The sequence below is a fragment of the Zootoca vivipara genome, chromosome 3 (genome assembly GCF_965207765.1).
Source record: "Zootoca vivipara chromosome 3, rZooViv2.hap1.1, whole genome shotgun sequence".
In the NCBI taxonomy this organism is placed as follows: Eukaryota; Metazoa; Chordata; class Lepidosauria; order Squamata; family Lacertidae; genus Zootoca; species Zootoca vivipara.
Window position 1 is genome coordinate 54,638,972 of NC_142586.1, and position 14,662 is coordinate 54,653,633.

The following is a 14,662-nucleotide window of genomic DNA, read 5'->3' on the forward strand; positions in this document are numbered from 1 at the left end:
AGTTGTGGTTTGAGACTGATTTGGAGGACTGGACATTTGATATACACAACAATTAAATGAATGGCTTTGTTGTTTCTTTTTATAGTTTTCTTTTAGCATTTTATATTTTCTACATTTACAAAGCTTCCATTGGGGACATAGCTACACAATCAGTACATAATCAAGAGACGCTTCAGCTCAATGCCACCATTTAAGGTCAGCTATGGAAGCATAGTTTATTATTTTCTGTCAAATTTTTAAAAAGGCCTTGGTGCCACCTCGTACTTTCACTAACGCAAGCCGCTTTTGGAAATTGCTCCTGAGAAACTTAATTTTTCTTGACAAAACCATTTGTCAGCCATTTGACAAAAGCTAATTGTTGTTGTTTTAATTTGTCTTTATTGACTGCTTTGCAATTTTAATATAATTAAAAGCAAGCCGCAACTAATCTGTGCTTATTAAAACCATAACTGAGCAAGATGCCAGTATCAGCTACAATAGCTAGCATTCAAAGACCTTCCTAAATTGCTGGTTTGCAAAAATAGTAAATTATGTAGTAATCACTTTCTGAAAATGACATTGAAAATTACCCCAATTTATATTTGGCAGGTAAAATGCCTTTGGAAAAAAAATCCACCATATAAATACCAAAAATCTGATTTGATTTTAACCGAGTTAACAACAAATAAGAATGATCATTTTGATCTGCTACACATGACATCGAAGATATTTTTTGTAGCATTACAGAAGAAGCAATCAAATAAATTAACATTATATTATAATTAACATTATGCCAATTCATTTGTACAGCTATGGGTTGTATTTATGGTCAGTTTTACTCAGAGTAAACCTAGTGAAATTAATGGACATTACTAATTTAGGACCATTAATTATAGTAGGTCTGCTCTCCGAGTAAAATTCAGTAGGATTACAAGTTCAACCCAATATGTTTTTCATTGCTGTCTCTCAAGGAACATTTTAGTGGACCCAGGACAAACCCATAACCAGGACGTGATATGGTAGTTCTGAGGCAGCAGAGGAATGGAAAAGGGAGGCATTGGAATATTGTGAGAAGAAAGTCATACTGAAAGGAGGAAAGTGGCTGTTTTAAATAATGGCAGAAGTTTGATGAAATAGGGTTAGAAGGACATTGATTGGAAAATGGCAGTTTTAAACAACAGGTTTGGGTAAAGCAGGGATGGAGACACACTGAGAGAGAGAGAAAGCAGCCATTCTAAACAACAGCAGAGTATTAATAAGGCAGTGACGAAAAAATATTGAGAGGAAAAAAGGGCAAAGGTTTGAGTAGATTGAGCAGAGGGTGGCGCAGATGTCCATCTACTTGGATGGCTTTAAAATAGAACAAATTCATGGAGGATAAGGCTATCAGTGGCTAGTAGCCACAATGGGTATGCTCTGCCTCCACAGTCAGAGTCAGTAGGCTTCTGAATACTAGCTGCTTGAAACCATAATAGAGCAGAGTGCTCTTGTGCTCGAGTCCTGCTTGCGGGTTCCCCCCAGGCACCTGGTTGGCCACTGTGAGAACAAGATCCTGGACTAGATGAGTCATTGGCCTAATCTAGCAGGCTCTTATATAATGTCATTCACAAAACATGAAAAGAAAGCCTGAAAAGCTTGCGTTAACTGCAACATTTCATAGTGCTGCTGAGTGCTAAAGGATTAGAGTTGCCTCCATATTTTGCTTAATAACTTTCCTTAGATTAACTCTTTTTTCTTCTTAATGAAAGCTAAGAGACTGGAGCCCTTCCTGGTATGCACCTGGGATGATGGAAGCTGTAGTTCAATGACATATGGTGGGTCAAAGGATCCCACCCCCATTTTACACAGTGCAATTTTTGCACCTCAGGCTGCTTCTTACACTGAGTCAGATACTATACTATGAATCAAATTTTTGGCTTTCCTTGGGAGAAGTGAAGTATAATTTACCATTTGTGAAATCATAATAAATTATCTGAAGTAGATGTTTATGTGTAATAAATGCCTTGAGTTTTGTTTTCTAGAAACATTCTAGGCTTACTAACAAAAGCTGTACAACCAACTAAAATGTGGGAGAACTCTCCCTCTCTTGTCTTCCTGTAATGATCTGCTAAATGCCGATCTTTTAAATCCTGCCACTGGAGCAGAACTAAATATCATTTATCTTTCCTGTCAAGCCAGTGATATTTTGGGAGGTAAATGAGGGTAAGAAATGAAATATTGCTTTGCACTGTTTATTTTTTAAAAAAGATGTCAGCTGTTTGAAGCTGCTTAGAGAGTTGGAATTATGGATGGATGGAAGATGGATGAGTGGTGGGGATGCATGAGAGAAATTCAAAAATCCATACAAAAGCCAGTTCATCACATTGTTTTGTAATCTATCACAATTCTATTGACAGGTCATATTAAATGAGATACAGTTCTTTCTACACTTTATATGGTAAATCTATTTTCAAATCCAACTGCACTCTAATTTTGCCCACTGTCTACCTTTATTGTTTGACATTATTTATTTATGGTGGTGGTGTGGGTGGCGGAGGGGGTATTTTTTAAAATTAAAACACCAAATCTCCATCTGTATTTTAATGATCTGCAAGATTACAGCAACGCATACTATACAAAGAAATGAGGTTGTGCTTTGCTTACTAAGGGCAAGCTGATAAATGTAACTCTAGACAGAGCATAAATTTCAAGAAGGAAAATTAAGAGTGCAATGCTATGCACGTTTACCTAGGAATAAGCCCCATAAACCACAGGGGTACCTGCATCCAGGTAAGCATGAATATAGGGTTGTGCTTCACATAGCGCATCCTGGCACAGCCAAGTGGCCTTAACAGTAGTTGATTCTCATTTACACAGCAGGGATACTATGATACAAATGAAGGGGGCTGATGTTTTTGTGGGGTGGGCAGCAAGGGATTTTCTAAATTTCTCTCTCTACTCACGATAAAAAAAACCATACACACATAAGCATATGTCCTCAGATACATATATGTGCCAAACACCTACACACATTTGTGCACTATGTTTCCCCACTGATCAAGTTTGGCAGGTATTCAGCACTGCTCATTGGGATAGTCTATGGAAAGAAAAGATATGACTATTTGAAGCCTATTGCTGAGGAGGAAAGGAGAATAGAAGCAGAGGAGCAGGAGAAGCGTGAGTAAATGGAACGAATTGCAAAAGCACTGGCGGAAGCTAATGATGATTCAATACTGAAATAAACCTGCTTGATCTTCATCTTCATCTTTTAATATCCAATGTATGAAATTTTGAAGTAGTTGATCTCAAGTGTCAAACACAAACTTATTTACATCAATAAACAGTTGCTGGAAAAAACACACAATAACATATCCAACTGAAAAACACCCATACAGTACACTAAATCCCACGCCATCATAAACATCAGCTCAGAAGAAAGCCCAGTAAGTAAGAGTGGTCTTTGAGACTACAGTGCATCATCATCAGTCAGGATAAATTCACAACTAATATCCTGAGTAAAAGCATTTTAAGCTGGCACTGAAATAAGGAAAGAGCATTACGATGAACCTCAGAGCAGCCAATCAATATATGAATATTAGATGTCATTAAAAAAATTGAAGTGTTCTAAAAAAAATTGGAAAGTGATTTTTTTTATTTTAAAAATTCTGCATTTGAAATGACTTTTCAAGACATTTTGAGATGAACTGCACATGTGCTTTGATGCACACACTGAGTCTTTGTGGCTAAAGGATTCCACTTTTACTTGAGCACATGGAATAGCATGCTCCATTGAACCATATGAAGACACTCATGTACAGGAGCTCAGTAGGTACATCAGAGTTTCAACATGTGCACAGAGACACTAGATTGGAACAAAGTGTGCAAGCCACCCCAATCTCTGCCGAGCAGTGCAAGATTTCAGGGCTCTTGGCACTTAACCAGGGTTTGTGCTTCCATTGGAAAATTAGGCACAGCAGAGACTGTAATGTCTTTATGAAATATGATTTATTTGCACATGTTTACAACCAAGTCTGGATTGAGAGGCAGTTACAAGCATCACATCTCAAGAGGGGCTTGCTTCCCACAGTGGCACATCATTGAATTCAAAGGCAGCCCAAAGGCAACCATCCCTGTCTTCTCAGCACAGATTGTCCACTCACATATCATCTAGCCCCACCCTTATTTGCCCCCCCCAACTCTTGCTAAAATGCAACCCAAGTCTCATACAAAAAGAAAACACACCCCTGTAGTGACATCACACCCACTGTTCCCTGGCAACCTCTCCTTCCCAACTCTGCTGTTGTCTTTTGCTATCACACAGCTGGGGGAGGGAATCCACCCCGTTCTTGTCTAACACTGAATGTCTCGATGGCCCACCTTTTGTCAGGGGAATGACTTCCATCACCTGTTTTGCTCTTTGGTGGCCCCTCTCTCAGTGAATCTCCTGAGGAAGCTGGACTGGCATCTTTTAGGCCTTGCTAAATCCATTGATCAAACTCCACATTTACTAATTTCTGAAATTATGGGGAGAACCTGGTACCCAGGGATTCTTGCCCCCTGCAAACCCATGATACTATTTTATCCTCAAACAGCAGTGTCTTTTAAAATGTAAAGATACAGAAAACGGGTTTATAGTTTTTATCTTTTTAAACGTATTACATTCACAGCGCCACTTCAATTGCCCAATGAAACAATGATTATATAAAACTCAATCCCAGGCCCCGTCTGATACATATGACACAGAACAAGGTGTTGTAGCTTTTGCCATCATTATTGCCATAGCAATTTCATCTTGGGGTTACTTCTACTAGTGAAGCAAACAGCAGTGTGATGTTTTTATGTAGCTAAGATGATGAGAGTCGCATGTTCCAAATCTGTTTGCTTTAGGCTGGGTTTGCTGGTAGGATGTAAACCACATCTGAAGCGCTAACGCTCTCATAAGCTGGCCTCTCTTCTCTGATCATTTCTTTTACACACAGCTTCTGCTTGGCGTCAAAGAGAGAAGCAGACCCTTCAGCGGAGACGCATGGTTTAGCATCATGTTCATTATACAACACATGGCTCCAGAGCCTCTATTGTCATTTTGAAGCTATGCAGTGCTGCACGCATACTGCCTGCACTACAGCATTTCAGTTTATTTTACTGGCAGTGTTGTTTCCTTAGGAGCACAATGGGAGAGAAAGAAATTAATGCATAAGCAGCCGTTTATAATTGACCTCCCCACACAAACTCAGGTTCATTTAAAACTCTGTTAAGACTGACCTCTAAGTGAGCCTAGAATTCCTCCTAAGTCCTGATCCACCTCCACCACACTCAGCATCTGCCTATTTTTGTTCCTGTGATGTCTTACCAGCATTAGTGTTCCACTGACATAATAAGAGCCTGCTGAATCAGGCCAATGTCCCAGGTATTCCTGCATCCTGTTCTCTTTGTGACCAACAAGATGCTGATGAGAAAGGGGCAAGCAGGACCCAAGCACAAGAGCATTCTCTCCACCTGTGGCTTCCAGCAGCTGGTATTCAGAAGCACTGTTGCCTCTGACCATGGAGGGACAGCAAAGCCATTATGTCTAGTAGCCACTGAAAGTTTCCCGCAGGTGCAACAGTACCAGTCCACCCCTGCAGATTTCCCTCAGCTGTGTTCTGTTGGTGGAGGCAAACCTGGACGTGCTCATTTCTTGATCCAGCGGATGGGATTTAAGAACTGACTTGCACCCTCTGAGTTAGCTAAGTTTTTCTGTTTCGCTTAGGGAATGCCAATTAAAGAGGTTATCCTATATCACAGTAGCTTTTTACGAAGAAATATGATACATCAGACTCTTAAGGCTTAGGGTGTGCTGGCAAATTTAGTCAACTACATTTTACTACACATGGTAAATCTAATTGGCTGTAAAACCCAGAAAAGGGGATTTGTTCTCGTAAAATGCAACTTGCATATAAATGGGGAAATCATCATAAGTTTAGCAATCAAAGACATGGGGCATGCAAAATTGAAAAAAGCATGTGTGCTTTTTGAAGAACACATGCCACTCTGATGCAAATACACAAGAGACATATTTCTTTTTTAAAAAAAACAAAACTGTTGACACACAATTCAGTTGAATATCAGTAACCTGGTGCTATAGAAATTGCCCTGAGGCAGGAGAACATTAAACCACAGAGCCTAGGGCTTGCCAATCAGAAGGTTGGCGGTTCGAATCCCCGTGACGGGGTGAGCTCCTGTTGCTCGCTCCCAGCTCCTGCCAACCTAGCAGTTCAAAAGCACGTCAAGTGCAAGTAGATAAATAGGTACCACTACGGCAGGAAGGTAAACACCATTTCCGTGCGCTGCTCTGGTTTGCCAGAAGTGGCTTAGTCATGCTGACCACATGACCTGGAAACTGTACGCCGGCTCCCTCGGCCAATAACGTGAGATGAGCGCCGCAACCCCAGAGTCGGTTACGACTGGACCTAATGGTCAGAGGTCCCTTTACCTTTACCTAGGAGAACATTGGAAGTCTATGGCTCAGTGGGCTGATTTGGATATACTTGTAAACCTTATGGACATTATGAAAAGAATAATACATTATTAGCATTATGAGAAGGCGCTTCAGTGAGCTCACCTGCCCTCTGTCCCCTCCTGTGCAGTCCCAAGGAGGAGCTCAGAATCTTTCACTAATCATTTTGATTAACCTTGCCATGTCATCTGAACCCAGACAAACTGTAGTTAATTTTTGCTATGGTCAGTTGGGAAAAGAATAGTTTATGAAGCTGGCTTGTTTCAACTAACCTGTGTTTGGATGCTAAACTGTTGTTAATCGGAAACAGGAGCCAGGGCCGTCTTAAGCGTATCTGGCGCCCTGGCACCGTGGTGTGAAGATCCCTCCGGTGCCCTCCCCATCCAACGCGGCTGTCTGGCGGGCTCTGCGCGCAGCGCGGCACCCCCCTGACGGCCTGGTGCCCTGGCGCATTGCGCCAGCCAGCCTTGCCTTAGAGCCAGCCCTGACAGGAACAGAAAATTCTGGCCTTCTCATGGTTATGACAGAGAAGGAGAGGCAATGCTTGAGATTGGGGCATACTAAGGCTCATTATCGGAAAGCTAGACCCAGCCAATGAAGAAGTTTGAATATTGTTTCAGTGGCCAACTTCTGCCCTTTCTCCTCAGGTACTGCACAAAAGCTTTGCAGAGGGGAAAATCAGAATCCTTCCCATTGTATTTTGCAACATCCTATAGACCATTCAGGGTTACAGAAACCAGTACAAATATTTATCAGCCAATAACTGTGAGCACATAGGAAGATATATTTTAATATATGTAAAATTACATGTAACGTTCCAACTGTCATGAATGCCACTTTCTCTTTTCATCTTGGTGTTGCTGTGTTAATTGAATAAATATCAATACCGTAGCTTCCAAAATGCTTAACATCATCTTAGAATAGTCTTCCTCTAGTATGTTGTGGCTCTAACGTTTCTTATAGCTCATTCTTCTTCTGAGCAATAATTAAATTATTTGCATGAAGGGACTTATGATACAATGTTTCGACCTGGCTTTTATATAAATAGTTTAAAATCCATTATCTCAAATATATATCAGAATTAAAATAATGTGTTTTACATTAGCAGAGTTTAAATGGTCCATGGTTGTCACCACTATTACTTTATCTGCTGAATTTCAGAAGTATGTGATGCACATTTTCCCAAGTATATGTATATTTTTATGGAGGGAAAAGATTTTCTAATCACACACTAACTCGGGACCATTAAATAATAAATAAACCAAAGGCTGTATAGGCACGCAAATGGATTGTGCCTTCAGTAGTACGAAACAGCCTAACTTCCTTTGATTTCACAATAAACTGTCGCTTGAACAGCTCCAAAGCAATAACTCCCACGACATCTATTAGCCAAAGTATACAAATGGTTCTACAAAGGACTTGAGAGGGTCAGGCAAATGGTCTCTCTGGGTTTGGCGGGTCTGTTGGCCTGTGTAAATAAAAGAAATATTACTAGAAGTGGGTTGTGTCTCATTTTACATTTACCATTCACTACTGCCACTACCAAATGGCCCCAATGCCCTTTCAAGTCCTGCTGTTTCTTTGGGAACAAAACAAACAAAACAAACAAACAAACAAACAAAAGCTGTTTCTCGGGGAAATCTAGCCACCAAACACCTAGTGAATATTTGATCATATAGTTTGACTGAGGATAATTGCCACAATTTAAAGAACTGTGCTCAGATGATATTAAAATAATAATAGTACTAGTAGTAATAGTACTACTTCTTGTGGGAGTACTATAAATAGGAGTACTATTGTTAGCAATGCTATTAGTAGTAGTAGCAGTGGTAGCAACAATAGTACTAGTATAAATAGTACTACTAGTAGTAGTAATGTGTAAAATGCCAATGAAGAAAAATGAGTCATGGAAGCATTCCAGCTTTCTGGTTTTCAAGTACCAGACAGTTAATTTATGTTACATTTTCTGTCAGTTTGTGCCCAGGATTTGTTGAATAAAGAAATCCATAGCCCTGTGTCTAGGGTTAGCAAATATTTGATACAGGGATAAAATTAAGTTGATTAATTTATCTGACGAATTATAGCTGAATGGGAGCAGCAATAAAAGTGTCAACCACTGCAGTTTTACTGCATACCGTAGTAAACTGGCTGGTGGTAACAATTTCTGTACATAATAACGAGGAAATGTCCTGTATTGATCTCAGGTATCAGGTTTCCATTGAAGAAAAAGGAAAGTGTACTACCTGCCATTTCAAATTACTTGCTGTCATGTTTTTATGGGTTTTTTTCCTCTTCCTCCTCCCTTGGGAAGTTAGAAATCTTGGAGAAATATGTGCACACTCTTGAAATATTTCCTGAAGTCAGCCAGTGCCATATGTTCTTAAGCAACAAACTGTTCTCTCTGTGGGTCATTCCTCATGGCATTTAGGTTTTCTAATTAGTGTGTTTGGACACCATGTAGTTTGCATTTTTCTAGGCTCCAGTGAGATGGTGATTTGTCTTCTCTCCCTGTAAAATGTCTTGGTTCTTAATTATTATCACCATTATCATTTATAATTGCAAACTTGCCTTTCATGAACAATATAAATTCTGTGTGGCTGGTGTGAGTACTCATTTATCAAGTGCTCCAAGCAAAAGAACTGTGTCATGCCTTCAAAAGTTAAAAGGCTATTTGAGGAACTGCATGACAAGGAACCAGTTATAGGCCTTGGTTCTAGCTGAGGTGGGTGAAAGTTGGCAAAATCGATTAATGGTGCAATCCTATGACAGTATACTCAGAAGTCAGTCCTATTGGGTTTACTTCCAGGTAGGTCTGTATAGAATTGCAGACTTGCAACACAGTCCTAACCATGTCTACTCAGAAGTAGTCCTCCTGAACCCAGATAAATGGGATTTGGGTGCCAACTTGAATAAAATATTGGGGAAGGCTGCAGGCAAGCCCCGCCCACATTAACTGATAACATGACATGATGCATGCACACCATTTGAATGGCAATGCTCAACAACTTTGGGGGGGGCCTTCAAATATTTTTTTTTTGCGGGGTGAAGACCCTTTGAAGTGGGCTCCTATGGTTGCTGTCTTAATGACTTTCTCTGCTTCTCTTCAAGTGAAACCCCTCAGAGTGGCCTAGTGGAAAACAAGCTGTGTCTACTCAGAAGCAAGTCCTATTTAAATCAACAGGGCTTACTCCCAGGTAAGTGGGCTTAGGATGGTAGCATTAATTATGCTCAGGGTGGAATTGTTAGCATCTGTCTCGAAAGACAATTGAGTGTTACTCCAGGGGTGGGTGTAATAAAACATTTAGCTCCTTGAAGAAAATATACAGAACTCCCAATGCTGTGTGAATTTCTGCAATGTCTTTGTTTCTGTTAGAAAAAAAAGTAACCTGTTTGATTTAAAACAAGGATAGTATTTATGAAAATACTAAAATGCTATTATCCATGTACTTCAATTGTACTCTACAACACCCCTTCTAAACCCACCCTACAACTGCTCTAAATAAATTCCATCACATGTGTGGTAGGTTTTGTGATGTAGAGAAAAGTTCACTAGGGACTAATTTGACACCATCAAACTCAATTTCCCTTTATTACCCTTACACAGGATTTAAACTAGTTTTCTAAGGTGAAAGGTTATAACATTAACTTGCTATGCTAGCCCCAGCAGGATTCGACTTCTTCACAAGCTAAAGCATTTTTTTAAAGTGCACTTTGCTCAATGAATGCCTTTAGCAATCTTCTGTATCCCTTTCATGTTTACTTCGGGGCTGTTGTTTTCCTCTGCTGTCTGTGAATTCATATGAAGTCATAGGCAATGCAAAATTACATCATGGTAAATCACTTTGAATTCAGCAGGAGCCATCCCAGTCCCTTAAATTTGCTGGAGCTTAAGGGCATCCATGAGGATCACATGGAATAAGTGTCATATAATGTCCCCCCCCCCCATATTTAGAACTGTAAGAGAAAAGAAATGTAAGAGGCTTCAGTCTTAGCAAGGGATAAGCCTAATTCCTGCTGGTGACCTGATATTATCTGTTCCCCATTACTGTCTTTTCCCAATATCTTTGCTGGGGAGCCCTTCCCATTACCATAACCATTACCACTAACCAACAGCACAGAATACGTGGCCATAAGAATAGCATTAAAAACCTATCTAGTCCAGCATCCTATTTCCTTCAGTGCCCAACCAGATGCATCTTAAGAAACCCACAATGAAGACATGAAGGCAACATCTTGTGGAAGCAAATTCTGTACCTCCCCAGAACACATTCAGCATCAAAAGTTTTATTGTGAAATCAGCTTGGAGTGACCAGCAGGAGCAAAGCAGGTGGCTTTAGCAGGGAGAAGAGAAGTTTGAGATGTTCCACAGATGAAGTGGATGAAGGTTGGTAAAGGAAGCAGTAAATACAACTAAATCTGAGCACTTCCAGAATGTCACTATTTTCAACTGAGATTCGACCTTGCTATTGTTGTTGGCATCTGTCTGTCTCGTGAGACAATGGAAGAGAGATTCAGTCAACACCGCGTGTTCAGTAGCAGCCTCGTACTCAGCATCGTTTGGGATTCCTGTCCTTTATTATTTATTCATCTCATTTCATTTCATTTCTATACCGCTTTATATTTTTAAGAAATCTCTAAAAGCGGTTTACAGCATATTAAAACATCAATAAAACAATCCAGAGTCAAACATTTCTGTAGAAAGTCAAATATAGAGTACACAGCCAAAGCAACATAATAAACAGAAAACTAAAATATTATCTTCTATCTTTCAAAATTAAACATTACAAAGGAGGTCAACTACAGAATACGTATTTAACATCCCATGGGCGTAGTTCATCCCATGGGGTTGCAGCTGTCCCCCAATCAAGTAAATAAATAAAAATACTTAACTAACTGACAAATTGAGTTGCAGATAACTCGGTTCTGCTCCCCCCAATAAAGTCTGCCCCCCTAAAATAAATCCTGGCTATGCCCATGCTTCCTCCTGAAGGAGCCCTGGGTAGCAAACCACAAATGACAAAGCAATAAAAAAAACAATTCCAGTACAGGTGCAGAAAAAGAAAGATATCAATTTTAAAGACTTGCTGAAATAGGAAGGTCTTCAGTAGGTGCCTAAAAGACAAGAGATGGCACCTGTCTAATATTCAAGGGGAGGGAATTCCAAAGGGTAGTTTCCACAGCACTCAAGGGTCAATTCTTATACGGTAGTACCTTGGTTTAATAACAGGCCTGTTTACGAACAATTTGGTTTACGAACTCCCCAAAACTGGAAGTCGTGCCCCGGTTTGTGAACTTTACCTCGGTCTAAGAACAGAAGCCGAATGATGGAAGGGAACTGGCTGCGGGAGGCCTCATTAGGGAAAGCGTGCTTCGGTTTAAGAATGGTTTCGGTTTAAGAACGGACTTCCGGAACGGATTAAGTTCATAAACTGAGGTACCACTGTATTGTGTGGACTGGACCTCTTGATAAGATGGCATTCTTGAGCAAATGTTATGTTGGATCTCAGCCATAACATCATTTTTGCCAGAAGGCTTCTCAAAATTTGTCGCTAGCCATTTTAGTATGTTTTACTAATCAGCATGACAAATACTTTGAGGCTGAGCCACTGGCTGTTCTTCTCATGTTGCAGGTGTTCAAGCTGATCAAGAGAGAATGACCTACATTAATTCGTCCACTGTACACAAGGCTGATACGAGGACTGGAATTGTGGCCACACTTGGAATGGACCAGATCCACGAAGAGTCATTTGCCAAAACAAGCACAAAAATATGGTTTTCCTGGTGAACTGGACTTCCTCTTTGCTTGCTTTGTTTCTTAAGAGCATAACACACACTGACCTATTCTTATGAACTGCCTGCATTAGCCGCCATTGTCACCTGCCCTTCTTGAGTGACATTTCATTAGCTGATAGTTATACAAGGATCATGGGGAACAATCCAGCCAAAGTTAATCACTTCTTAATCCCATTCATTTCAATGAGAGAGTTGTTTTTATTCACTTACTTAAGGGATTAACTCTCCCACTAAATCAACAGGACTTAAAAATGCTAAACTTTGGCTTCAGGGGCCCAATTCTTGACGTTTCTTTTCCAAAATTAGTTAATAAAAGGGCATGCCTAAGAGGCAACAGCTGAGAAAATGTGAGATGACTTTGTGTTACAGAGCTATAAATGTATGAATGGTGCCAGAAGAGGAGAAAGGAGGACTTTCCATCCTTCCGTTTTCATAATTTTAGACCAGGACATTGCTCAATGCAGTGGGCTTAGAATACACAAAAAGGGATGAGCTACTTCTTCACGCAACTCATAGTAAATTTATGAAGTTCAGTGCCACAATACCTCTACTACCGTAGCTTAGATAGAACTCTTATGAGCTGTAAGCCAGAGATGGGGAACCTCCAGTCTAATTACTCCAACCAGGCTTCTCCAATTAGGCTGCTACACACCCCAGCCTTACATACATGACATCAAGTGTGAGACAAGTAAATATGTCGCTGGGCCAAATGTGCACAGCACTTTGGAAGTGGCAACAAAGTGCACAGAACTCTGCAAACCCTGCCAATCAGCTGATCATCCACACAGGCAAAAATGGGATACCCAATGTCATTGTGACCATGAAGTCTCCATTTCTGAAGTGGTAGACATTACAATAATCATGGTACCTTCTTCCGGGGTCCTCTTCTGGGTTAATCTTGTCTATAGATTGCTGAGCTATGTGGTCTTTGATCTGATTGAGCAAGGCTCAATTCTTCTGATTTAACATTCACTTAATTACTACTGCAAAAGTTTAAGATGGGAAGAGATCTGATGGACCTTAGATGATGATGATGATGATGATGATGATGATGATTTTGCAGTCTCTATCAAGTAGTTGGAACAGCAAAGCAAGGATGATATATTATTTTTGAAAGCTGAAAAGAAATTGCTATTCACTTTCCAAACACCTAGGTGATCTAAACATTTGTTTTCATAACATCCTAAAATTGTACGTACTGTCTTTGGGGAAATGACCCATTTTGAAAACAATACCTCCCCGTATTTATTTAGTTTATGAAATTTCTTTCTTCTTCGTTCTTAGTGGGGGAAAAAACCTTTATTTAGTTAAAACTTAAAACCAATTCTTCTTTTTTTCAGACTTAAAACCAATCCTTATTTTTTTTCAAAGACTATTTAATCTTGTGACAATGACACACAACTTTAAATAATGCATTTTTGAGTGCTATGTGTTCTTGTCCAATTCGAACATGTACAAATATGTACAAACAAAAGCTACTTATTAATAGGCAGGGATAAAATAGATAAACAGGAAGCACAAGGAATGTTTTTTAAAAGGCCCAAGAGCTCAAATGCATGAAACATAAATAAACTTTCTTAGATTTGACTCCCTCTAGAGTATTTTTAAGGGAAAAGCTTCATAGCAGGCTTCATTTTCATTTCAGAAAGCAGCGTTCCCACCCACAAAAATGCCCCGATTTTGACTTTCGGACACACTTTTATTTTTACTCAATATCTTTCTGGTTCTGCATAAATGATTCAGGGACACTAAATTATAATGACAGCGATTGCTTTCAAGAAAGAATAGAAATAAAATATATGTAAAGACATTGGTAAACACTCAAAATAGTCCTGCAGAAAATCAAAGCCACAATCCAACAGAGTTAATCACACTGTAGTCCATAGGAATCAGTTATTTTCACCTATCTCTGGCCTAGACTTAGGACTTTAGCAACACTGTGCATATACACATTGAGGTATCACACAAGCCAGCTCTGCCATCACCTATGCTATGTTTTGGAGACTATCTGTTGCATTACTTTTTTCTACATGAACTTTTCAAGCATAAAGAGTCAAGTGACTAGGAGATACTGTATCTATATTCCTAGCATGGGGTGGGGGGTGGGGTGGGGGAATCCATCAAGCACATATTTAGCAAATGCCCTGTTAGGGAACTGGCTAAATGCCTAATGACTGATTTCTGACTGAATGAGTGTATGACTGAGATGGTCACCTGGCTATTCCCACATTACAAAAATAACTGCTATTTGGGATAGTACCCTGTCCTTCTCCATGCAGGTAAAAATAATATGAGAATAAGCTTTTATTCTGCGGAGCCACTGTGGCAATAGTACCAAGTCACAAGGGATGCCAACAGGATTTCTTGGGCTCAGTATGTCTGCATCTATTGACAAGAACAGCTTGTGTAAATACT

The 14,662-nt window shown here is 39.9% G+C and overlaps 1 pseudogene; it reads left to right on the top strand.

The window, feature by feature from the left end:
• Window positions 1–2,175: 2,175 nt before the first annotated feature.
• LOC118082893 (ATP synthase F(0) complex subunit e, mitochondrial pseudogene) lies at window positions 2,176–3,334 on the top strand (annotated as a pseudogene).
• Window positions 3,335–14,662: the final 11,328 nt, after the last annotated feature.